The following is a 25,032-nucleotide window of genomic DNA, read 5'->3' on the forward strand; positions in this document are numbered from 1 at the left end:
AATAAACTTCTTTTGGCCATTTATAATGCCCTCTGATAGTCATATTATCATCCCCTGAGAAGATCTTTATTTTGTCCATCTTCAGGATGGCTGAGTGTTGGAGTTTGCGTCAAACCGTGCGGACTCTGACCACCCTCATTTCAAAATCATTCTTATGCATCCCATGTAATGATTTATATGGAATGCATAAGGAAGCTTTAAAATGAGAGCGGTCTTAGTCCGCAGGTTTTGGTGCAGATTCCAGTACTCAGTATTGGACAGCTCTGAAATCCAGCAAGAAGTATTAATGGAATTGTTGTGATGTTCTAGAACAGGTTGCCCTACAAGCCCTCTATTAACCTTAGGTAGCCAACATCTGGGTGTCCTGTCCCCTACTCCTTTGTTTATTACCATGCTTTATTGTTTTTTGCAAACAAAACACCCTGACAATATTGCATCTTCCAGCCTCCACCCACCCCCATCTCCTCTCACAGATTCTCATCCTGTTGGGATTTTACTCCCATTATATTCATCAACCCAAAGTAGCTCCACCAGCCCCCCCCCCCCCTTGTTTTGTCAAGTTTTTTAGGACAGCCTCTAACAACAGATATGTAGCCTCTTTCTGTTTCAATCACCAGTATAGTGCTGATCTCCACTCTATCGTTGCCAAGCCCACTAGCATGCACTCTCCCCTTGAGCCCCCCAGGTGGGCTGGCAGCCCCAGCAATGCCACTCTAGTGGACAGCTTAATTGGTGTGTCCATCACCCCGGGTGACTGCTTTTGCGATCTTGGGTATAACCAAGTCATTTGAAAGAAATCAGCATTCGCTTGTGCACATTGGGAACACCTTGGCTCAGGGCGTCTTCCTGCATGCCAGAGGTGGCGTCATATGCAATAGTTCATGTGTAGGCAATGCAATTGAATCATTTAAAAATGGGAGGAGATTGCAATTTTTCAGGGCACCATGCGAGCTTCTCTCCAATTGGTGTCATCAAAGGGTCCAATCCACTGTTCCCAGACCTATCCGGAGCATTGCAAGTTAAAGAGCAGTAAATCTGAGAGATTCCCCAGGGCCTAGTCTGGCCATCATTAGCCTAGCCTCTAACTGGTTATATTCAGGCAGATCTGAAGGTCCAGATGGGTGACTGGCCGGCACATTTTGGAGCTGCAAGTATTTGTGAGATTGGGTGTGCAAGAGGTGAAAGTGGGTCTTCAGCTCATTAAAGGATTTTATTTGGGATCCAATCAATGCATCGCATAAGGTTATGATCCTAAATTTATCCCATTGACCGAACCCCTCCAGTTGTGCTGTGTGGTTCAAGCAACTGCCGTGCCATAGCGGTGTGTGTTGCATCTTTCGTTTGTCTTAACACATGAATTGAAGGGTGCTGTGCAAACACATGAATTGAGGGTGCTGCACAAACACATGAATTGAAGGGTGCTGTGCAAACATATGAATTGAAGGGTGCTGTGTAAACTCATGAATTGAAGGGTGTTGTGCCAAATCAGAAACATCGCCTTGATGATTTCAATTGTGTGGACTGGAATGGGTCTTAATGGGTCTTCCATATAGGAACCTCATTGTGTTGTCCAGACCCAGTAGGGCCAGTTCCGATCATTATGCTGGGTCTCCCCATCAGCCAATTGTTGATGATCGGGAGCTGCGAAGCACAATAATACAGTCTGACATCTGCTAGTCCCATTCCGCCCTTGTACACTGATTGCTGGCATTTGTTTAGTGCAATGCACCAGGGTCGATTTCCCCACTGAAAACACTGGATTATGGCCTCAACCTCAGTGAACCAGATATTGAGGACTGAGGGTAGGTAATTTTGCAACGCATATAGAAATTATGGTAGTTCCATCATTATAAAGAGGGCCGCTCTTCCCGGAACATGTAGCGGGAATTCAGTCCATTTGTGGAGATCTGTTTGATTTTTATTAAGTAGAGATAATGAGACATCACATCGGATTATTCCAGCTGGAGGTTCAATTGCAAGCGCAAATAGCTCCTCTTTGAACTGGAAAGACAGTGGGGAATGTCCCGTTCATGAGAACTTGTGTTGAGGGTTCCTGGTATAGAAGTTTGACATATTTGTGAAATTTGGGGCCAAATCTAACATATCGGAGGACCTGGTCTAGAAGGGACCAGTCCACTGGGTTAAACGCCTTCTAGAAGACCACAGGAAGGAGCCCATTAGGTCAGGCAAGGCACATCCCAGAGTTTATGGTTGGGCATAAAGGCAAATTGGTTCGGGTGAACAAGTGTGTCCAGAACTCATTGGAGTCTGTTTGTTCACTAGTGCTTTGGCAAAGATTTCCATCTCTTTGTTGGTCAGTGTGATGCGGCGATAAGAAGTACAGCTGTCAAGCGGTTGACCCACCTTAGGGAGGACCACTATGGTGGCAACATCGTGCTCTGGGGGGAAGGAACTCTTCTGTTCCGCATCTAAATAGAGGTTTATTAACTGTGGAGCCAGTATATCTTGGAATTTATGGTAATACTCTAAGTGAAAGACAACTGTTCCAGTGCCACAGAGGAACAAAACCTCTGAGATGACTTCTAGGTGCAGTTCAAACTTCGAAGCAAGACACAAGGCTGAGGACCTAACCAACAGGAGATGAATGAAGATGCCAAAAGGAGCCATGAAAAGACTGGACCACTGGGATGGCTTCAATATTTGTGGAGGAGGAAAGGAAAGACTGGAGCGATGGAATGGCTGCAAGATTCCTGGAGGATTCAAGGAAGACTGTAGCGCTGGAATGGCTGGAAGATTTCTAGAGGAGCCAAGGAAAGGATGGAGCATTGGAACACACCACAGGAGACCTAGAGCGTTGCAACGGAAGGAGAGAATAAAAAAAAACATCCTTATGTAGGTCCAGGACAGGATTTGCATCAAAGGAACTTGGGACACCCTGTTGGAACGTGACTCTCTTATTGGAAGGAATGGACAAGGCACCATCTTGAAACAGGCAGTATTTCCTATCCCACAAATTCTTTGTAGACAATTCTGGGAAGAAGAATGAGGAGATAGAGAGAGATGCAAAGCTGCCTCCCAACATGTCCCCAAGGAGAGGGCTCCAGCGGGATCTCGTGTTCTGTCCACCATTAGAAACCGAGTGCAACATTCGGGGGTCCTCCTTTTGTTCATTTGCAGCATGGCTTCACCTAGTTCTTCCACTGTAAGGGGAACTTCCAGTTCTGCTCTCTGGGATTCCATGCGCTTTAGGAGAGGTATCGCTATAAGGAGAGGGTGGGTGCGTTTCCTGTCCAATCAATGTGATTGGGCATACAATGTTTGGAAATAGCTGGCAAAAACATTGACTATCTCATTGGTAGTGTTAACAAAGTGTCCTGACTGGTTTGTGACACCAAAGATAATTCTGGACCCTAATTCCTTGGTGGCAAGCCAACAAAGGAGCTTCCCGGCCATGTCCCAATGTTTGTAAATCCATCTTTTTGATGTTCTCCAGCACTGGTGAGCTTTGTCTAACACGAGCTGCAGCTTCAAAGCTCTATCGACCTCCAGTTGCTGGTGGAGTGTTTCGGAAGCATGTGCTATACATCACTGTTTGAGGCTGCAATATATGACTTTCACGTTCAGTGATCTGGCTGTATTTGGCTTTTTCAGACTGCTGAAGGTACGTTTTAACAATCCCCCTAATCAAAGCTTTACTAGCTGCCCATATTGTACCCGCAGATGTAACCGAGCCCTGGCTTGTCTCAAAATAGAGTTGAAGTTCTGTACGTATGTGCTCTGTAAACGTCTCGTCCATGAGGCACTTAGAACTGAGGCACTAAATCGGCCGCTTATGAGACTCAGGTGTCCCAACATGGAGGAAGACCGGGGAGTGGTACGATATCCCCCTGGGGAGTATGTCAGACGCTGTGCTGTGGACCGTGTCAGATGCTGGTTAAAGTAGTATGTCTATGAATGAAAGTGTTTTAACCAATGCTGGCATGTACTTGTACTCTTTTAAGACCACATGGCAGTTCTGCCATGCATCACAGAGCCCCATAGAGTCCATCCAGGAACCAAGCTGCCATGATCAATCCAGCTAATATTTCGTGGGAGGCCTGAGGAGTCCACCTCAAGGTTGGGTATTGCATTGAAGTCCCACCCTATAATCATGACCCCCGGAAAGAGCCGTAACAATGGCTGTAAGGTCATGGAGGGTTTGTGTGGGTATTTGGGGAGGTATGTACATATTTAGGATATTGAGCTGTTTCCCTTCTAACAAACCCTTGATCCACATGTATCCCCCTGGAAGTTCAGGTGGGTCTCCCCTACTCCTTTTCATACTAAATTGCAGTTACTTAAAGATGGTGATAGCTAAATACAGCTTCAAAATGAAATCAAACCAGACTGCTGGCAAACCAGCTTTGTGAATAGGTACTGCTGAGTGCAATAATTAATAAACTTGTTAGGAAATTTAAGGGATGGTTAGAAAAATACCAAGTCAATAGTCCAAACCAGAAATGGAAATGAGTTTGTTTTTATTTATAGAGATCGCTGTTAACATGGCCTCCGGCTATAGACAGTGCCTTATCTGTGGACTGAAGGTCAATATAGGTAAAAGTAATGTGAAAAGAGAGGTTGTAAGTGGAAAGAAGTTAGAAACAAGAGGCTCTGCTTTTGTCAGATTTAACTAAGGAGGCTTCTCGCTTCCTGGAGTATGTGACTAAAGTATATAGATGCTTAAATTAGTCGCTAACTCAAATGAGAATGTTTGTTTTCTGGTTATGGTCTGTAATATGAAAAGTATTGCACAAAAAACGGGCAATTTCAAAATATCCCATAATTGGAGTCAGCATCAGACCTAGGTTCATTTTTTTAAATTTTACAATTTTTAAGAGACATAAAAACAGATTTTAGTAGTTTAACGTTATTGCTTTCTGCTGTATTTCTAAATAGCATTATTGCATTTTTATGACCAATCTCCAAAAGCTCCACATTTTGTGACACAAAGAATTTGTTTCATGGGTGTAGTAGTGTTTTTACTATTCCTGTACATTAAAGTCCAACATGTCCAGTGGAAAATGAGATGGCAGGTACCTGGGTATAACCAGAGGTAAAGGAGCTTGCCTTGAGTCCCCAAAACTATGTGTGAGTCACTGGTCTAGGAGATATATAAAATGAACAATGGACCTGATGTACTAATATATGTTGTGGCCACAAAGTCTGTGATAAAAAAACACCCTGGCCTTAGGATCTGATTAGGGCTTCATCGGTCCCACCACCAGCCCGCAGTGGCAGTCGTCGGGAAAGGGCTGCCAAGCAACACCATCCCGACCACCGCATAACGTTCTTTCAGTGGGGTTGGCGGTGGTGCAGCAGCGGTGCCACAGAGGCAGCATGCTTCAGCTCATGGAGGGATCCTGAAGCAATTGCCGCCCGCCACAGTGCAGTGACTCTAGCATGTCGGGTGCACTGTTGCCATGTACCACGTTGTGCATGGCACATAGTGCACGCCACATAGTGCACGCACGACAATGTAAACATAGGGGGCACAACATGTGCCCCCAGCCACAGTCACCATGGGCTGAATTGCCCTGGGGTCCTGTTTGTTGCCCCTTACCTGCCTTTCCTATGACCTTTTCATACTGGTGTTCCTGTAATGAAAAGGTATGAGGAAAGGCAGGTTGTAATGGGCACAACAGTGTTGATGTCAGCACTGCCTCCATTGCCCGCCGCTGTCCACACCCCTGCCGCCGCGAGAGCTATGAACTTGGCGGTGGCAGCGGTTTGTAGGCGGTCACGCAGTGGTCGGACCTCACACCTCCTAATCGGGCAGTCGGACCATCGAGGAAGCGGCGGTTGCACCGCCAACAACCGCACGGTGGTCCCAGGACTGCCATACTCGTAATCAGGCACTTAGTAATCCTAAATTTGCAAAAACTAGAAAGCATATTGCGGCTCACAAATGTCTTACCAATCCGCAATAAACTTTTTACAATCCATTACAAATCGTAAGGAAGAGAGGCAAGGGAAATGAGTGCACCCCTGCCTGATGATTCATAATACAATTTAGCACCAGTTTGCACTTGCATTTGCAAACCACTGATTCCATACCAATACCTAGCAGGAGGAGTTATACATTTATAATCTGATAACTGTCCTAAAAAGACAGCTCCAGCTTTGTGAATGCGGTTACTGGTGAGTTCACAGTGTTTCAGGGAACCACTAAATGCTCCCCTATGGCCCTTCGAATCAGGCCACATTTTGGTATTTTGATTGCACCTCTACTCGCTCTAAGAATAAGGGTAATGATAAAGAAAATGGCATTTGCATTTTGGAATGAAGGGACAGAAGACTCTTGCCCCTCACTGTATTTTAAACCATTTTATAAAGATTCACACATATAATCCTGTTTCATTGATATTAATGGAGTAGTTTCCAACATCCTCTCAAACATGCATCTTGCATCTCAGTGCATTAGTACATCCTTGCAGAATAAAATTAGTCTCGGTTGGAAACCACTTTTTGCTGGAACACAGCAACTTCTTTGCAACCTGGGGTTTTGTACATAAGGCCCAATCACCAGCGCCTCCATCCTAATGGTTAAAGGACACCATGAAAACCCTTAAGATGTAATATGATCAAATACATTTAATCTATGGGTTCTAAAACCTGGGAAATTTGCAAGAGAAGTAAATTACTCACATCACCGTAAAATGTAGAGCAAACTTTGTATAAGTTTCTCATTCAAAGATGCCTGAAAAGGAAATATTGAAAATGAAGAAAATGTATATTCTTATATTATCAATGGATGGGAAACTTAGGAAATGATAAATGCAGAAATGAACAACATAGCTAAGGCATAAACAGTGGCGCAGGGCAAAATGATGGGTCCCCATTGAAGCATGAGTTGGAGGGACCCTGAGACTCTATATATCTCAGATATTCCTAGGAGATGAGAATTAATGGGGGGTTTGTGGGGCACTGAAGTCTGGACTCTTCCACAGTTCTGGCCATAAGGTCCAACAAAGCATGGTGTACAATTGTTGGTGAAGAAATGCCATAACCACAAAACAAAATCCTTAACCAAAACTCATAAAATCTAAAATAAATCATCCACATCAACACAGTAGATCACTGCCTCAATCTCCCCCTAATTGCCACAAAATACTCTGTCGCCTAACAGGGGCAGCTATTTCTGGCATTCATGGATTTGTCCACTGCCTTTGACTGCGTGAGCCACAATAAACTGTGGCTTATCACGGAGTCTTTAGCCGTGGACCCACCCATAATCTTATTTATCCGAGAACTGTACGGACATGCAGAGGCAGTAGTCCGGTACGGGAAAAAAGGGGAGTGTATGAAACCTTTTAGGATTGATAAAGGGGTAAGACAGGGTTGCGTTCTCTCTCCCTTCCTCTTCTCCCTTTATACAAATTAATTTTCTGAAGCCCTGTTTGAAAAATGTAAGGACGTCCCAGTGGTATGTTCACATCCTGTACCCGTCATGCTCTATGCAGGCGACACCGTCCGTCTAGCCAGAACCCCAATGGCCTTACAGCTTTTGATTGAGACATACTCCACATACATGGCAGACCCAGGCCTACATGTTAATAAAACAAAAACGTATGCGATGGCCATGGGCAGGGTGAAGAAGCATGAAGTAATGGGCTTTCATATTAATGGCAGAAGACTGAACAGAGTGGACAATTTTATGTACTTGGGAATTTTCTTCCATGATAAATTAAATTGGTCCACCATGGTGAGGAACAGGCTGCTCTTGATGTCCAAAATTATAGCGGATATTTGGAAGTTCGCAGCAAAAATAGGGAATAACCCAGTAAAAGAAATGTTAGAAATTTCCTATGCAAAAACAAGATCTATAGCTATATATGGTGCAGCTGTTTGGGCAATTCCAGATATTAACTCCTTACAAGTAATAGAAGATACATTTTTAAAGAGATTACTAGCCACCCCTACATCGTGCCCAAGCATTTTAATCCACAAGGAACTAGATTTCCCATTTATTTCCGATACCTTGAAAATTGCTCCCCTTCTAGCCTGGCTCTTTATTTGGAAAAGGGAATCGGTCCCTTTGAACCATCTAGTGCTAAGGGAAATTTTAAATCTGGATCGCGCTTCTTCGATTCGCTGGCTAGCTTATGTAAAACAGTCCTTTACAGAACAAGACCTGGAGCATTTGTTCAACTCGCCGTCCGAGTGCACATCCTTTTCTATATCGCACCTAAAGGAACTCTTTTTTTAACAAAATGTAATTCATATAGCTGGCAACAAAATCAAAATAAATTTACCATGACCTCATACTTTGCATCACCTATTCCAAGCAGCTGTCATATATCCTACATTTCATTTGTCACGGTCATCAGTCACCGTTTTGTATTGACTAGATTTAGACTGAATTACATACCATTAATGGCCGCTTATCCGGCACAGGTATTTTCGTTAAACCAGTTATCTGTTTGCCCCTGTGATGGTCTTTCCCGCCAATCTATCTCACATATTTTTTTTTGTGTTCATTTTACACGGCAGAGCGGAAAACATTCATCATCCCACTTTAGAATTTTTTTTGCATTGGATCACAGAAGCAAGCCCTTGAAACCTTACGACTATTGGAAACCCCGTACTTATGTTTTATGCTTGCTAACTTTCTGCTCGCCATTCTTAAAATCAGGAAAATGCACTTTAACCCTTATGGGGCACATATTTAGAATCTGTACTATTATCTGTCAGAGGGGGGAAGTCGTTTTATGTACATGGTTTTATGATCCTTTTAAATCTATTTTATTGTTGCTTTATGAATTTAATATCACCTTTTTTAGTAGTCACTAAAGCTGTTTTATATGATGTAAATTACACCCGATGATTTTATGTACTTTTTATGCGTTTATTTTAATGCGAAATAAAGATGTAATTGAATTGAACGGAATATGTAGATTTCGGAAAAGCTGCAATCAAATTGCTATTAAAGACAGTCATAATAAACAACGTTCCATTTATTAGGGTAACATTTTTCACCATGGAACACACCACATACATTCTTTCACCAAACAGTTGACAGACACTAATGCATGAAAGGGCAGTGAAATGAAAGGACTCCAACATCTCCCTTTATATCTTGACTTTGGCCGGGTCAATTAGTTTGACATTAGACGAATCAATAAATCATGACCTACATGTCAAGTTAACAGCCAAACGTGCCAGATACCAACTGAAGCTGTCATGCAACACCAAACCCAACCTCTCTAAATACACATTCTAATCTGCTGTTTCATGCTCTCAGGATAACCTGTGTTGGAAAAAGGAACAACATACTTAATGATAAGACATGTCCACCTTCCCTGAGAGAGGTCCTGGGTCACCAGACCAATCACCAAGTAGAGACTGACCATATGTTCCCGCTCCCCAATTCCCTCAACTTGGATCTCGCTCAATTACTAAAACTTGTTTTCTCACATACCAGACTGTACACCTTTGCTCTTCTGCTTGCAAATAGAGCCATTCAACGTTGTTTCCTTCATCTCCTTAGACATCATATCATAGTTGAAAGACCATCCTTAAATGTCCTTCTCAGGCAATGCCACAATAATATGAAATGCTCTCCTGTCTCATTTATGTCTGGCTCAGCCTCACTTCAGATCTTAGAAACAACCTGGAAAAAAACTTTTTTTTATCAGGTCTAACTTCAGCCTGCTTACACATGCTCACAGCTACTTCTAGCTTGCTTAAACGTAGGTAGATATGCATACATGTTGGCTCTCCTGTATTCTTTTTAAAGAATGATGCTATCCATGTTCATGTAATTAGATCATTTGTTTTACTCATTGTACTCCTCCCTTTTTACACTTACTGACTCCGTCAAATACTAAAGATGCTCAGCTGTTCGTTGCTCGCCATTGATCTATACTCAATAACCTGTAACTCAATTTAGAAATAACCTACCACCAGTGGTGGTTGGTGACCCACAAAAATGGTGTGTTGACATAAATAAAATTTTAAAAAATGCAGCACGTTCTCGGTGCTCTCCAGCTCCAGACACCTCCAGCGTGACGTCCCACAGCTCCTTATCCAATCCAGTCACTACTATCATGCTGCATTGCTGCATGAGAGAAGCATCTGGTTTGGCTGCAGCATGCTGCCTCAGAGCTCCGAAGAGCACTGAGGGCCTACGCCTGCTCTCCAACCCACCTGTCTAAGACAGCCGGGTTGGAGAGTTTGAATTGGGCATGTCGGTTTGGCCGTGGCAAGGTAGGCGGCCAAACCGGCATGCACAATTCATACTGAAGGGGCCACTTGTCATTGCTGTCAGTCAGCAGCAATGATGCACTGGCCCGTCCTGCCGTCTCTGTTTAGAGAAAGCCGAAAAAATTAAATGGCAATAAAAATAATTTATTACCATATTATTTTTCCAGTTTTCTGCAACAGTGGGGGGAGGGGGTGCAGGGGGGTGGACGCAGAGCTCCCCTCTACTCCCATGGAGAAGCTGCTGCTGCCAACCCAACACTGCTGTAATTTTGACGCACATTTCAAATGTATTTATGTTCTTAATGATATAACTGTAAATATTATTTTGTATCATTACTTTGCATTCTGTTGTAAAGTCCTGTAACAATCTTTAGGGTTGTGTGGTGCTGTGTAAAAAGCCAAAAACTAAAAGGCTAAACAGAGCAAGTGTGCGTATGAGTGACTAGACAGGAAATGTGAGAGCAACTAGGTGCAGTAGCACCTGGATAATAAGATGAAAACTGAACGGTGATAGGCCTTTGAGGACCCATCTTCCGCTACTGTGCATTGACTACTAGTGAGATATTGGTGCCCGTGTGTAATATCACATGAGCGATGAAGTAAAGGTCTCTGAGAGCAGCTTTCAGCAGTGAACTTAGATTCAGGATAGAGACTAGGGGATGCCAACTAGAAAGGAGCACACTCCCACACTGTCAAACCTTCTAATCCATTTTGGCACTGGAAGTTCTATGAGTTTAAAAAATACAATGAATATAAGAATAAAATAAACCAAAATCGTCTGCGTCATTCTGCATAGACATCCATAGGAGCCTGAACGTACCAACATGAGAATAGCTGGTGAAAGCAGGACTGCAACAACTAAAGAATGACCATGGGCATCATGTTGGTTCAAGCACCAGTCTCACCCATCCCTATGCCATTTCCTCCAACCCAGCCCATGATAAATGTACTGTGGGTATCCATTGTTTTACCACAGTAAAAGGGCAACAGGTGCAGCCAGCGAAAGCTTTGCTTATGCACGGTGCCAGAAAAGAGATACCCACCACTCCCAGAAAGACACTAATCCCAACTACTCAAGGACTGTTAGGGCAGCCACCTGTGAAGCATTTCCTATGGATACTCCACCGAAATGTCAAACTCGTGGTGGTACATTTGTAACAATGTATGGCACCCGGGAGCTGGGTGAGCCGAGCAATACTAATCATGCTGAGTCGGCATCAGTCCTCAGCAGGGTACTCTGCATGGCCTGCACAGAACATCAGTCTTGATTTTAGCCTCCAGTGTCAGGGTGACAACCTGCAGCAGCAACACAGGTGACCACAATTCCTCAATAATGTTAAACCATCCATGAAATAGTGCAGCAGGAATTTGGAGTGTGAGGGTTGGTGTTTATTAATGTCGCATGAGAGAAAACAGGCCCTGTGTACCTGGTTAGACGGAAACCAGGGCACACTTAGTCAAAGAGCATCAACATCAGGCAAAAAAGTGGTGGGCAACCATGCAGAAAGGGGCACATTCCTTCACTACGGTGTACAAATACTCAAACTACTTCTTAAAGTATGTGTGTGCCAAGAGGTCAAACCCATAGAGCAGCAGAATAGAGAGCGGGGTAACGTAGAGCACATGAACCACATTTTCACAAATGCGTGTATAATTATGACAGGCATGTAACAATTGTTTGTGGGGATAGTGGACAAAACCTTTGTGGGGCCTCTCTTTGGTTTCAGTTATAAGACGCAGCTTGTAATTAAAACAAATGATGTTTTCCTGGGGGAAGCATAAATGCAGTATATAGCTTCATCTAGCAGTGGTTCTATTTTACATGCATCAATAATAAATGGGTTGTCTTCATTTTTATCATATAAATACATGTTACTAATTAAAATGCAGTCAGATAATACCATGCTGTCAAATGTACTAAAAATGCCAATACATGTTTCATGACAAATTATAGTGTATGTTGCATCTTCAGGGCATAAAGAATTAATTATAACATACTCAGTCCTCATTAACAGATACGTGATAAAAGGTGTGAAAACAAGATACCAAAAGTACACAACAGAACTTAATATGTAAAATCTCCAAAATTGCAAATATATATATTGGAGACGTATACACCATTTTTAGTATTATATCACAATATAGAAATCTAAGTGCTTCATTGTTAACTATATTGAGATGCCTGATTCATTAGTAAACTGTGGATTCTCATTATAGAAGTACAATGTCAAATACAATTTAATGATTAGTGTAGTCATCACTTGTAAATATATTTCCAACTCATGTAAAATTTCATTAATCCATTCGGACCATATCTTATTTTATTGATAGGATTTTTCTTTTACTTCCGAACTTTTGTGCTTTTAGTATGAGAATTAACAACTACAATGTATGTTAGCAGTAATCATTTATTCATTACCTCTTTTATACTTTCTAAATTGGAGGAAGTTGAATTCACACCTAGTAATTCTTTCAATATATTTAAAATGAACTTGTAAATGAGGAATTTCTCGTAGTAATAAAAAGAAATTTGAAATACTGTATATCATCAATTATTTTTAAATATGAAGGCTTGGTAGAAAAATAGTTATCATCATGGAAAATATGTTTTGAAATGTAGTACTGTCTTATGAGTTCTCATTCACTGTAATGAGCTATTTTCAATGCCATTTCTATATTGTAAATATAAGGGATAACGTCCCATCACTATTATGTAAAAATAGTAGGTAGTGGTCAAACATTTTAAGGATTCGATGCTTACCACTTAAACGGTATGCATGATATCCCCAACGTCACAATGGTTTCATAATAAGCATGTGTGCACCAAAGATTAATTCTGAAACCTTTAACACTGTCACAATTACAGGAGTACTCCTCATCAAGTTTTGTTTTCATGCATTCAACCAGTCGTGCATCGTGTACAATTCTGTAGGTGTAAAATGCATGACTTCTAATGCACTTTTATTTATGAAATTCTTCTGTCACCACATGGAAAATATTTATTTGCATTGTGAACCTTTCTTCTACACCTTCACTAAATTTGGAATATGCCATCCCATTCCCAACCAAGGAAGAGATTTATTCCTCCCGTTGACAAGAGAAAAACTCTAAATTGACTAGAAGAAATCTCCTAAAGTTTTTGAGGCTGGAAATGGATCAAAAACAAGATTGAGACTATCCACAACCTCACAGGCTTGCCAAAGTTTTTAAACTTTTCAGAGCGTTCCTGCCCTATAATGTCCACCCATTGCCCCTGGGAGATAATTTGCTTATGCACAGTATTACATTCTACTCAGGTGATATTATGCATGAACAAATCTCTTCCCAAAGGTAAATTCAGCTATTGTGAATTACCAAAGTGGATTTTTAGTTTGTAAATTGAGCGTTTCGCAGACATAACTTGAATTTACACAGGCAAATCCCTTGGGGGAAAAACCCAGTATATCTTTGCTTTATCCTTACTAAAGTATTCCATTAAGAACCTATCTGCTACCTGTACATGTTGCAGCAATATTTGAAAACACCAATGAATTTCACTTTATGAACGACACATTTTTACGTTCATTAGAAACGTTTTGACTTTACAGTGCTTCCTTCTTTAACACACCGCTGTGTCTCATTTACAGTGACACAACGTTTTTAAATTATGAAAAGATTGTGAAAGTAAAGGCTACCACAATTTTTTTTTTTTTTTTTTTTTGAAACCGTTTATTGCAATCTCAAGTATATACAAGTATGGGCCTACAACCTTCCGGCCGGCCGCTAGAGTGACAGGAGCACCTGACAAACTTACAAAAGGGCACTTGGCGTTGCAGAGAAGTAAATCAGGAGGCATCAACGACGTGGGCCACATGACTCTAAGGCCACTATACGGTTTCATTTTATACAAACACAACAACATAGAAAAACCACACCCGCAAGGCAACCCGCAATCGAAGGTAACCACACGTGCTCCTCAAATGAGGGACCCCGACCATCCACAGGAATCTAAGGAGGGGGAAGGGAAATAAGTCCAGGAAAGGCTACCACAATTAAACATTTTTGATGCCGCTTTACTTCTCACTATTATTCCCGGGGGGTTTGGGGGTTTACCCCATAAAAGAAAAAAGTATTTTAAACTTTGAAGCGAAGTAATGGTACTCCCAATGTAATGATATGGTGTTTTGTCCCACTCTGCACTGCGACTCGCCATTAAGTATGTGCACTAGGCATAGACTGGGACAGTGCACCATATTACAGCACATGTGCTGTTCCCAGTACAGGTACAACCATGGCCCTGCCTGTCTGCACTGCAGACAGTGCTTTAGTTCAACAGGTCAGATTTTCAAAGAGGGTGCAGAGATCTCACTGCAAGCAAATATAGTGAATGACTGTAATCACCAACAAGGTGAAGGCTGTGGGTTCTTGGACCCCTGCATCCGCAAACTGTCTGTGCACCACAGCTTTATGGCCCACAGACAATCTCCCCCTGTGCACACTTAGTAGTAAGGTAATCAGTATTATACAATGGGCCGCTCAACCGCCTATAGTCTTTTGTAATATCAAAGTGTCCCTAGGGCTCAAAAAGTGAGTACAAAGGCCCATTGCACCCTGAAACTTATTCTACAATTTTGTCCCATGGAGTTCTCACCTAATGAGTAGTGGCATACAACCATCCTTTCGGTCTTCTCGGCAGAGGGGTGCAGTTTTGGGTTCCATGATCGGTGTCCACCATTATACACTCAAGAATCCACTGTTCAGAAATTGGTACACATCAGATCTCTTATGTGCTGTCCCCTCTGGCCTGTCTCAGAATCCCCTGCATGCTCTAAAGACATTGTTCCTGCGAGACCTGCCGCCTAGCTCAGTGAGTGTGTTGTATGCATAGAAAAGAGAAACACTGCCCTGAAGTGCCTGCAACTTTGTGACTTGATCACTAATCGTGTCTTCCATCCCGGGCACCATCTTATCCAACAGTAGAAGATGCCCAGCATGCCTTCTCTGAGGTTATGCAGCTTAGTCATCAATGCATCTAATGTATCTCCCACTGACTTACACTCCATACTAATCAAGGATATTAGCTCCCTAATATTGATATTACAGACGTTAACGATTACGCATGGCTCCCCGGGTTGGGGGAGAAGCAGAGTTCTCCGTGTCTTCTGTTAGTGTGCGGAAGTGATGTGGAAACTATTGTACTAGCTTGGCCCTGTGCCTTTGCTTCAATGGTATTTGTAGATTGCAATCAGAGGAAATCCACTAGGAAGACCAAGAAATAAAAGAACACCATCAACCTATCTGGAAGATAAAAGAGTGCTGTTGCAGTCATGTTAGGCCGAGACGACCAATGTAATTTGAACAAGAATTAGGATAAGGTTAAAGAATGTATCTTTTTTGCACATCTCCAGGTCACAAAACACAGCATAGAGGTTCATCATCTGGCTGGGTGGGGCTCATGGGAGAATACCACTTCCGCTCACAAGCCTCTCGTCAAAGAGAGCAGGAAATAACTCACTGAATCACTGCCCGCGGTCGCTGGCTGATTCCAGCCCGCGTGAGGCGTGTCAAGAAGAGACAGGAAGAGAGGCATCAGTGAGAGGAGAGAACAGAAAGAGAAAGACTACCTACAAGAATTATAGTCTTGATAAAACGTACCCATGGACATGGATTCATCAAAATGACTCGGGTAGCGGAAGTGAAACCACAATATCCCAGTGACGTTAAAGGCTTGACCCTATGTAATGCCCAGAAATGCGTGTGGGCCAACTATTTATTGTTAAGTTGGTGGACTGGGTTGTGCAAGAGTTGGAAAATACAGATCTCTGTTCGTTTTTTACTCCAGCAGCTATCTTTATCAATCCTGAGGTTGGGGAAGTAAGAGCAGGGCCACTTCACCAAGGAGACGGATTGCTGTCCATGGCAATGTCAAGTTGACGTCCGCGCGGGCCACTTCACCAAGGAGACGGATTGCTGTCCATGGCTATGTCAAGTTGACGTCCGCGCGGGCCACTTCACCAAGGAGACGGATTGCTGTCCATGGCTATGTCAAGGTAACGTCCACGCTTTCTCAACTCGACACCGCAAAAGTGCTTAATATCGAACAATATTATGTGAATGGATGAATTAACAAGTGACCACATCTGACCAAAGAATTTGGTGACCTAAATGAAAAAGCAAAGATTAACCATGGGCATAATTCAAAGGGTTTAGGGCCTGGTTTAGACTTTGGCGGATGGAGTAAAGCAGTCGGCAAAGTCTGCCATCTTGTCTTTACTCTGCCTGCCACATTTAGAGTTCACTGCTGGCCTTGTATGGATTTTGCTGTCATGGCAGTTCAACACAGCCACTTAGGATATTTCTGGCAGTGAGGGTTAGTTAAAAAAAAAAGCCCTCCAGCTGCCCACTCTCAACACTGTGTATGGTCGGCTAGCTTATCTCTGAGGGCCCATTGCTGTACTTAAAAAAAAAAGATTGGATGGGGATGTTCTACTTAAATTTAAATAGCATATGCATACAATGAACTGTAAATTAATGTGAATAATAATGGCCATGTTTTTCTTTCTACTTAATTATAAGTGTTAATTCCAATACAACAAGATGGTTCTTATTTTACTACCCTGCGAGCTTTTGTTGGCTCTTCAGGGTCCTCAAACCTGAGTCGTGAACATTACAACATGTCTCTGTATTCTATGCATAAGTGTACGAACTATATTAGAAGTGTCTGGCTAGAATGGCATGAAACTACTGAGCAGTTTTACAGAATTCAGTCCTATGGCTACAGTGCACTGCTTCAAACAAATTAACCGCCTAAACAATGTTACTAGATTTAGAAGCTCAGACTTGCTGAAGACAAATATCTCAGCAGTGGGTCCTTAATCCACTGAGTTGTCCTCCCAACTGGTAGAGCTGACCATCAGATATAGCCACTAGTAGATTACATTTTCTGCTCTGGCAGTCTGTAGTCAACTAGAGGTTCAAAGTTTCAAACTTTGTTGTAACCAACACACCTTTTCATTCTTTTAAGGTTGATAAAATGTGTCCCCCGAGGTAAATAACAACATTGACTATTATTTACCTTGCTGTTTAAAAACAAGACTGCAGTACTAAGTGTCACAAGTAGAAATGTGTTCTGTAGGCCACTTTAAACTTTGCATTGATTAAGTGGTCCTATTAAGGTCACTTTTTAACATGTGAGTCACATGATGTCCCGCTGTTAGAGGTGGTAACCAAGCAACCAATATTCATAGTTTTAATGCACTGGACTGCCTGAAATTTACACCCACTCAGTCAAAGAAATCATGGTTAGTTGTCCAGGATAAGGATGGTGTATAATGCTGGAAATATTTTGTTACTTAATGGTTTTATTTTTTCTTCATATAGTGAAAGCTTTACATTTAAATTTGTCAAACGTATTTAGCCCATATTTATTAGACCACGCCTCTTATAGAAAGTTATCAGTTGTGGCTCTTAAGCCACGTATCTTTAGGATGAATAAAGGGATAAATTCCATAATACGTCCTGCAACCCATTATGTTGAAATATCTCAACACCAACACAAATTTGAAGGAATGGTAATTCTATGCACATATCTTGGGCCAAATTTACCAAGAATATGGAAATCCCTAGAGCTTTTCAGGAGTACTCACAATCCTAAAAATTTACATGGTTACATTTACACTTGTGGAAATGCTTACGAAAGGGGAATGTTTGCATTGTCCAGCATTCCGTCCATCAATTGTTTCTTTTGCATATGTTGCCTTAAGTGGGAAGGGTATGCCCAGACGTGGGACCCGTGCTCACTACACCACTGGATTCAAGCTACCCTGGCTGATGAAGGGTGATACCCTGAAACCAGTCCCAGGATGCTTGTTTCCAGTCCAGGAAGGACCTGGCTTGGCAGTTCAGGCTGGACTGTTCCCATGAGGCACAGGGTCAGGACTGATTTGCATATGGCTTGGTCCAAACTGGGGTGATGTGGTGAGCAAAAGAATGACGGATTAAACCCTGATCCTTGTGACTGGGGGTGAATGTTTGCATTGTCCAGCATTCCATCCATCAATTGTTTCTTTTGCATGTGTTGCTCTAAGTGGAAAGGATATGCTCAGACGTGGGTCCCATGCTCACTACACTACTGGATTCAAGCTAGCCTGACTGATGAAGGGTGATGCCCTGAAAACGGTCCCAGGATGCTTGTTTCCGGTCCAGGGAGGATCTTTCAACCGCGTTCGACACAGTGAACCATGCTCAGCTGCTGTCCTGTGTTCGGGGGCTGGGAATCACTAGCGCCGTATATCAGTGGATTGCCTCCTTCTTGAAGGATCGGTCACAAAAGGTCCAACTAGGGGAATGTGTGTCCAGGAAAGGTGCTTTGCAGTGTGGGGTCCCACAGGGTTCTGCGTTGTTGCCCCTGCTTTTTAACATCTATTTGCAGCCACTCATGGAAGCACTGGCAAAACTAGACTGTCTGGTGTTCAATTATGCGGACGATACCCAACTAATCTTGCGGATCGACAGTTCGACACAGGCACAGTCTAACGTACAGAACATTCTTTGGTTCACGACAAACTGGATGACCACCAACTCACTGAAAGTAAATCTTGACAAGACGGATGTAGTAGCTATTACCACAGGGGGCAGCCCCTGGTCCAACTCCTTCTGGCCACAAGAGCTAGGCACTACTCCAACACCGATGCCAGTTGTGAAGAGTCTGTGTTTAAGGTTAGACAACAAGCTAACGCCGAACAACCAGGTGACCTCGGTGGTGGAGAATTGTGTGGGCCTTATGAGGCAACTCCAGAAACGTGTACCCATCCTGTCATTTTCCACCATGCGTACCGTAGTGTCAGCACTAATTGTGTCATGACTGGACTACGGTAACGCGTTATACATCGGGCTACCTGACAAATTATCAGAGAAGCTTCAGGTGGTTATGAATGATGCAGCGAGACTGATTTTCACATTTCCTAGAAGAGCACATGCCACACCCTTGCTGCAACAACTGCACTGGCTCCCAATCAAGCAGAGGACTAGGTTTAAGGGTTTGTGTATTGCACACAAAGTCCTGCATGGAGCGACACCTGATTACATCAAGGAACGTTTGAAGAGCTATGTGCCAGGACGATGCCTCCGATCGTCTGATGCAAGCTTTTTGTCCTGTCCACGGTTTGACCAATCCATCATGGGGTGCCAAGCTTTTTCAGTTCTGATTCCTCAGCTCTGGAACAAGCTACTGGAGAGCTTGCGTAGGGAAGGCACCCTTCTCCCCTTTAGGAAGAAACTAAAGACTCTCTTGTTTATACAGGCTTTTGGACAAGCTACACCTAGAATGACCGAGCTTTGGGATGTGTAACCCTGGTCTGGATTTATGTTCCTCACAAGCGCTTAGAGACCATTGGTGATTTTGGCGCTATACAAATGGCAATTAACATAACATAACATAACATGGTTTGGCAGTTCGGGCTGGACTGTTCCCATAAGGAACAGGGTCAAGATTGATTTGCATATGGCCGGGTCCAAACTGGAGTGGTGTGGTGAGCAAAAGAATGATTTTTTTTATTTTTATAGAGTTTTATATAGCGCAAACTTGACCCGAAGGTATCGGGTATCAGAGTGCTTTACATTGCACCAGTTGTGTTACATGAGGACACATTCATTTTTGTTAGGCACAGGGAGATTAAGTGATTTACCCTGAATCACAGGATGTTCAGCGTCATTGCCGAGACTTAAACCCGGTCCCCCAGATTAGAGGTCGACCGCCCTGGCCGTTAGGCCAACACCTTGTGACTGGGGCTGAATGTTTGCATTGTCCAGCATTTCGTCCATCCATTGTTTCTTTTGCATATACACACTTTCTACATTTTTTTTATGCTTGGGAAAAATATTGTGAATATAGACAAATTCACCCTTTTGAGTGTGCGCACAAGCTTTGAAGGACAACCCACACTGAAACTTAGAGGATGTGGCCTAACGGCTAGAGCAGTCGACCTCTAAGTTCAACGCTCAACATCCTGTGATTCTGGGAAAATCACTTACTCTCCCCATGCCTAACAAAAATTAATGTGTCGTCTGTTACCCAACTGGTGTTCGCGTAAAGTGGTCTGATACCTTCAGGTTGAGTTCACGCTATATAAAACTAAAATAAATCCTGTCTTTGGGAGTAGATTTACTCCAACAGAAAATAAAACTTCATTTGTGTAGTGTGATGAACGAGCAGGGCTTAATTTGTGAAAAAAATTATAATGGCATAAAAAAGATAAGTACAGGAGCCACATTTTTCATAGGAGTTCCAAAATGTGTAGTTAGCAAACACTAAGGTCGAAATGTCTTTATTCCCGGGGGTGTGGCTTGGACGGCAGAGCCGATGGCTGCCTGATCCCGTCTCTCTGTCAAACACGGAGACTGCACACTTGTAATCCAGAGTTCCTGGGACTGTTAGTAGGCCAGAGCACCAGGCTTCGGATCCTGATGGAGAGCTGCTCCTGTGGGTGCCACCAGTGATCACTGAAATGCGCTACTTTAAGCACAATCACTGCCCGTAACTTCGCCGACCGAGGAAATGCGACATCCAAAAATGGCGGACGATGAGTAACACCCGCAACGGCAATGACGATGGACCGGAATCAAGCCTGATTGCCCACCCGAGCACCCGCCTCATGGAGAATTGAATGGCCTCAACCTCCGCTAAGGTACACTCACCTTTGCAGCAATGCAAGCCGATCTTAATTCTGTGGTGATCTCTTTGCGGATGTGGCCTGACCCTAAGATGGCGGCCGATTGAGAGCAATGGAGAACGCCTCACCCTTCTCCTATGGAGCCGCACAAATATCTAGGCAATTATTATTAATTCAGCACCCGCTGGTTGTAAGGAGCAAATTTATGTAAAGCCGATTTCATAATTACGGCGATCTTTCATCGAATGTGGCCTGACCCTAAGATGACGCCCGTGATTCAGTTTTGGGCATTTTAACCAGAGATTTAGCTGACTAATGCCACAGCAATCTAAGGATCGCTTCAACCCTTATCTGCTACACCACGCTGGGGGGCACACTGCCAACATGATCAGCCACTTAACAGTTTGTCCCACAATGTGCCGGTGCCCTCTGCAACTTAAATGGCGCCCAGCTTCGAATAAAACAGTCTCCATCCTTTAGAAGCCTCAAGCTAAACATCTGACAGCCAGCCAAGAAGCCAAGTTCCTGTGGAACTTTATTGCTTAACACTTGGTTAAACAGCATTGTATGTCTTACAGCTGCTTCTGCATACTAAAACTCTAACTTCCTGGTTTGCCTGTCCTTGATGCCTGATCCTAAAATGGAGTGACTCCTGCTGTTTTCGGGGCTCTGTACACGCTGTGTAAGCTGTGCAGTTATTTATACAAAGAAGACTGTGCAGACATCCACATGCCATTGTTCATAAACAGGACACAAAACGAACATCCAAAGGAACAGCCATTTCCTAGTGTAATATCTCATAACAATCCTGCAAGACGTTTCACTGCGAGCAATAGAATCAAGAGCTGTATCGGCATTTCCTTTATCCGGGACTGACCAAGTGCGCCTGTATTCACCCACATACTTTGGATAATATCGGCGATCAGCTCCTGAAACCAGTCCAATTCTAGCATTACCAACATCATAAGGGTTTCATCCTATTCTAACAAGACCCTCACTATGGCAACAAAGGAGTCCAAAATTCAATACAAAAGAAACAAAGGTGATCCTTCCCCATCTGACTCACCTATCAAAGTCAAGGCGGATATAAACAGCACGATGGAAATGATTCTCAAAAAGCTAGCCGATGTTCACGATTTCAACCAAACAAAAAAATGGACTCTTTGCAGCTAGAACTAACTGCCATACGGGCGGACATGAATACAATCAACTCTAAAATAGAAGCCGCAGAACAAAGAATTAGTGACGTTGAAGACTCTCTTTTCAGGTCAGCAATGAGATAAAATCTCTTATAGACATTACCACCAACCTAAAGAGATAAGCAGCCGAACTTGAATATCGGAACAGGAGAGGCAACATTAGAATCCTGGTATTCCAGAGGGCTCAGAGGACTCTGCGGAGTCATGCATAGCCTTCCCGGAGAACTGGATCCCTCAGATCACGGGCATACAATTTCTCAATAACCTGGAGCTGGACCGAGCACACAGAATTCCGGCATATAATTCTTCAGCAAGACGAACAACTCGTCCTATCATCTGCAAACCGTTGAGATATCAACATACAGAAGCCATCCTCAATTTTTCCCGTAAAAACCGCCAGATCACTTGGAACGGTCAAAACATTATTTTCACCCAGGACTACTCTAAACCTACAGTAGATACAATAAAAGGCTTCCTCCTTCTAAAAGACAAATTAAGAGACAAAAATATTCCTTTTTTCTTTTGCTGGTCCTGCTAAATTTAGAATCATAGAAAACAGCAGACATCGCTACTTTACATATCCCAAAGACTTGTCAAACTTTTTTGGACAGTCCAGCCATCCAGGAGATGGACCATACTAACTCCTTCTCTAATAAAAGGAAGTCATGATATCCTTTTCCATATCCTATATAGGCCTATTACACTCGCTTCCTTTGTACGCTCATGCAGTTTCATGTGTCACCACTATCTCTTGTCGTGCTAGATGTTTATCACTTAAATGCCTTGTGTTTATTATGCTGCCTAACATACGGTCTGTATTATTATGCATTATTAAGCATGTACAAAACCAACTATGTATAAGTAAGGGCTAATAAGATCAGTATTTCAAGCACAGATCAGTCTCTCCAGCATGAGGTACGTCTACTGTCAGTATATATTTTTTCTAATATGTTTAAGTAGTTGGGATTATATCTTTTCCTAGGGTATATACTTTTTCAAGCGTTATATAAGAAATTAAGTTTATGCCTTTTTCTGGCGTATATACGTTCTCAGTCACTAATGTGCTTAGAATTGCCCTATAACACATAGCTTGATTGTCAACATGTTACACTCTGGAAGGTTAAATAACTTTATGATAAGTTCTTCTACAAGTTGACAGATTGACGCTTCTGCTGTCGCACCTCCGACATTCGAGGTATGCAGGTTTGGGTGGGGAGGGCAGGGGGAGTGGGGAGGGTGTTTGGGGATCCCCAAGTTTCACGGAGAGGGATTGTTTTTTTTTTTTACTTTACTTTGGGTATTCTCAGTTGTTTACTACCTTTATTTTTTCTATCTTTTTCTTTATCCTTACTATCGCTTCTGCCCTGCTTTTCATTGCACTCATTGCTACATATTTTCCATATTAGATAAGAGTTCCTACGTACTGCTTACTTTATATACGTTGTCAGCGTTATTACAATATCTGCACTCAATACAAGTAACCCACATGCATCTAGTGTTCATACAGGGACAGTATTCCTGGTACACCTGTTACTCAGCATACCATACATAACCTACATGGGACCAGGTCAATTTACCTTCGCTTACATTTGTAATGATTCAAACTAAGACATATAATATCACAGAAGACCTTAACGTTGTCTCCCTAAATGTGAAAGGGCCTAACCACCCAATCAAATGCCGTAAAACTTTTGACTACTTAGCTAAATCTAAAGGGAATATTTTACTATTACAAGAAACAACATTGTCTGGGAAAGATGCAGCTTTTATTAAACATGACTGGATATCACACATTTCATGTTCACCAGCGGACCATAAAAAGAAGGGAGAAATCATCCTAATAGCAAGGAAAGCTAACATATACCTTGAATCACACTCACATGATGATGAAGGTAGAGTATTGGTTACACATCTGAAAAAAGGGGAAGACTCCATACACGTTCTTCTAAACATATATGGTTCTAACACGGACGAACCGAACTTTTGGGAAGGTATTTAAAAAACCATAGAAAATCTTCCCCAGGACGATCTTATCATAGTTGGTGGTGATTGTAATATCCCGTTAGATCCTATAATTGACTGCCAATCCACCTGTAAATATCACGTTACAAAATCTCACGGCATAGTTAAAAAAATATGCACTAAATTTAACCTCAAAGATTCTTGGCGCCTTCAACACCCAGATTCTAGGGATTACACTTTTTACTCTTCCCCACATAACTCGTACACTAGAATAAACTACATACTTATATCCAGATCATTCACACACCTAATTGATCAAACAGACAATTCACCCAATTTAGTGTCAGACCACTCATGTATCAGTGTTAAATTAGCTGACAGCCATAATAAACCCTCGCCCAAAAGATGGTGTTTAATAACGATGTCCTATTAGATCCTGACGATAAAAAGAAAATTGAAGAAGCAATTACAAATTATCTTAAACCTAATGATCTTCCTGAGACAAACATAAACACCCTCTGGGATGCACTGAAGTCAACCATTAGGGGAGTTATCATTGAAATTAAAACAAAGATCATTTAAAAACTTGATACTGAGTTAGTTAAGTTAGAACGTGAAATTAAACTCCTGGAGACCTCACATGCCAGTTTGCTAAATAATAATATATTCTTAACCTTCTGACACAAAAGAAATATGAATACAATAACATTCTGAGTAAATGAGCAGGAGTATGGATAAACAAGTTTAAGGCCCTTGCACTCTGCGAAGCCAACAGAGCGGGTAAAATGCTAGCTTCCTATCTTAAGCACAAACAGAATACAAATATTATCTCGCCAATCAAAGATACTAATAATCAAACGCATACTAAACAAAAATAAATTTAAAGACCTTCAAAATCTTCTATGAAGGCTTATATCGGAACGACCACGAATTTAACTTAGAAGAGTGCACCCAATACCTGACCAAATTAAACCTACCCCAACTGAACGAAACAGACAAATTGACCTTAGGGAAACCAA

At 42.4% G+C, this 25,032-nt stretch overlaps 1 protein-coding gene across 2 annotated transcripts in view; it reads right to left on the minus strand.

The window, feature by feature from the left end:
- The window catches only part of ARHGAP30 (Rho GTPase activating protein 30), a 144,610-nt gene that overhangs the window by 100,178 nt on the left and 19,400 nt on the right, over positions 1-25,032 (minus strand). The window lies entirely within an intron of this gene.

Source organism: Triturus cristatus, chromosome 12, assembly GCF_964204655.1.
Source record: "Triturus cristatus chromosome 12, aTriCri1.1, whole genome shotgun sequence".
Taxonomy (NCBI): domain Eukaryota; kingdom Metazoa; phylum Chordata; class Amphibia; order Caudata; family Salamandridae; genus Triturus; species Triturus cristatus.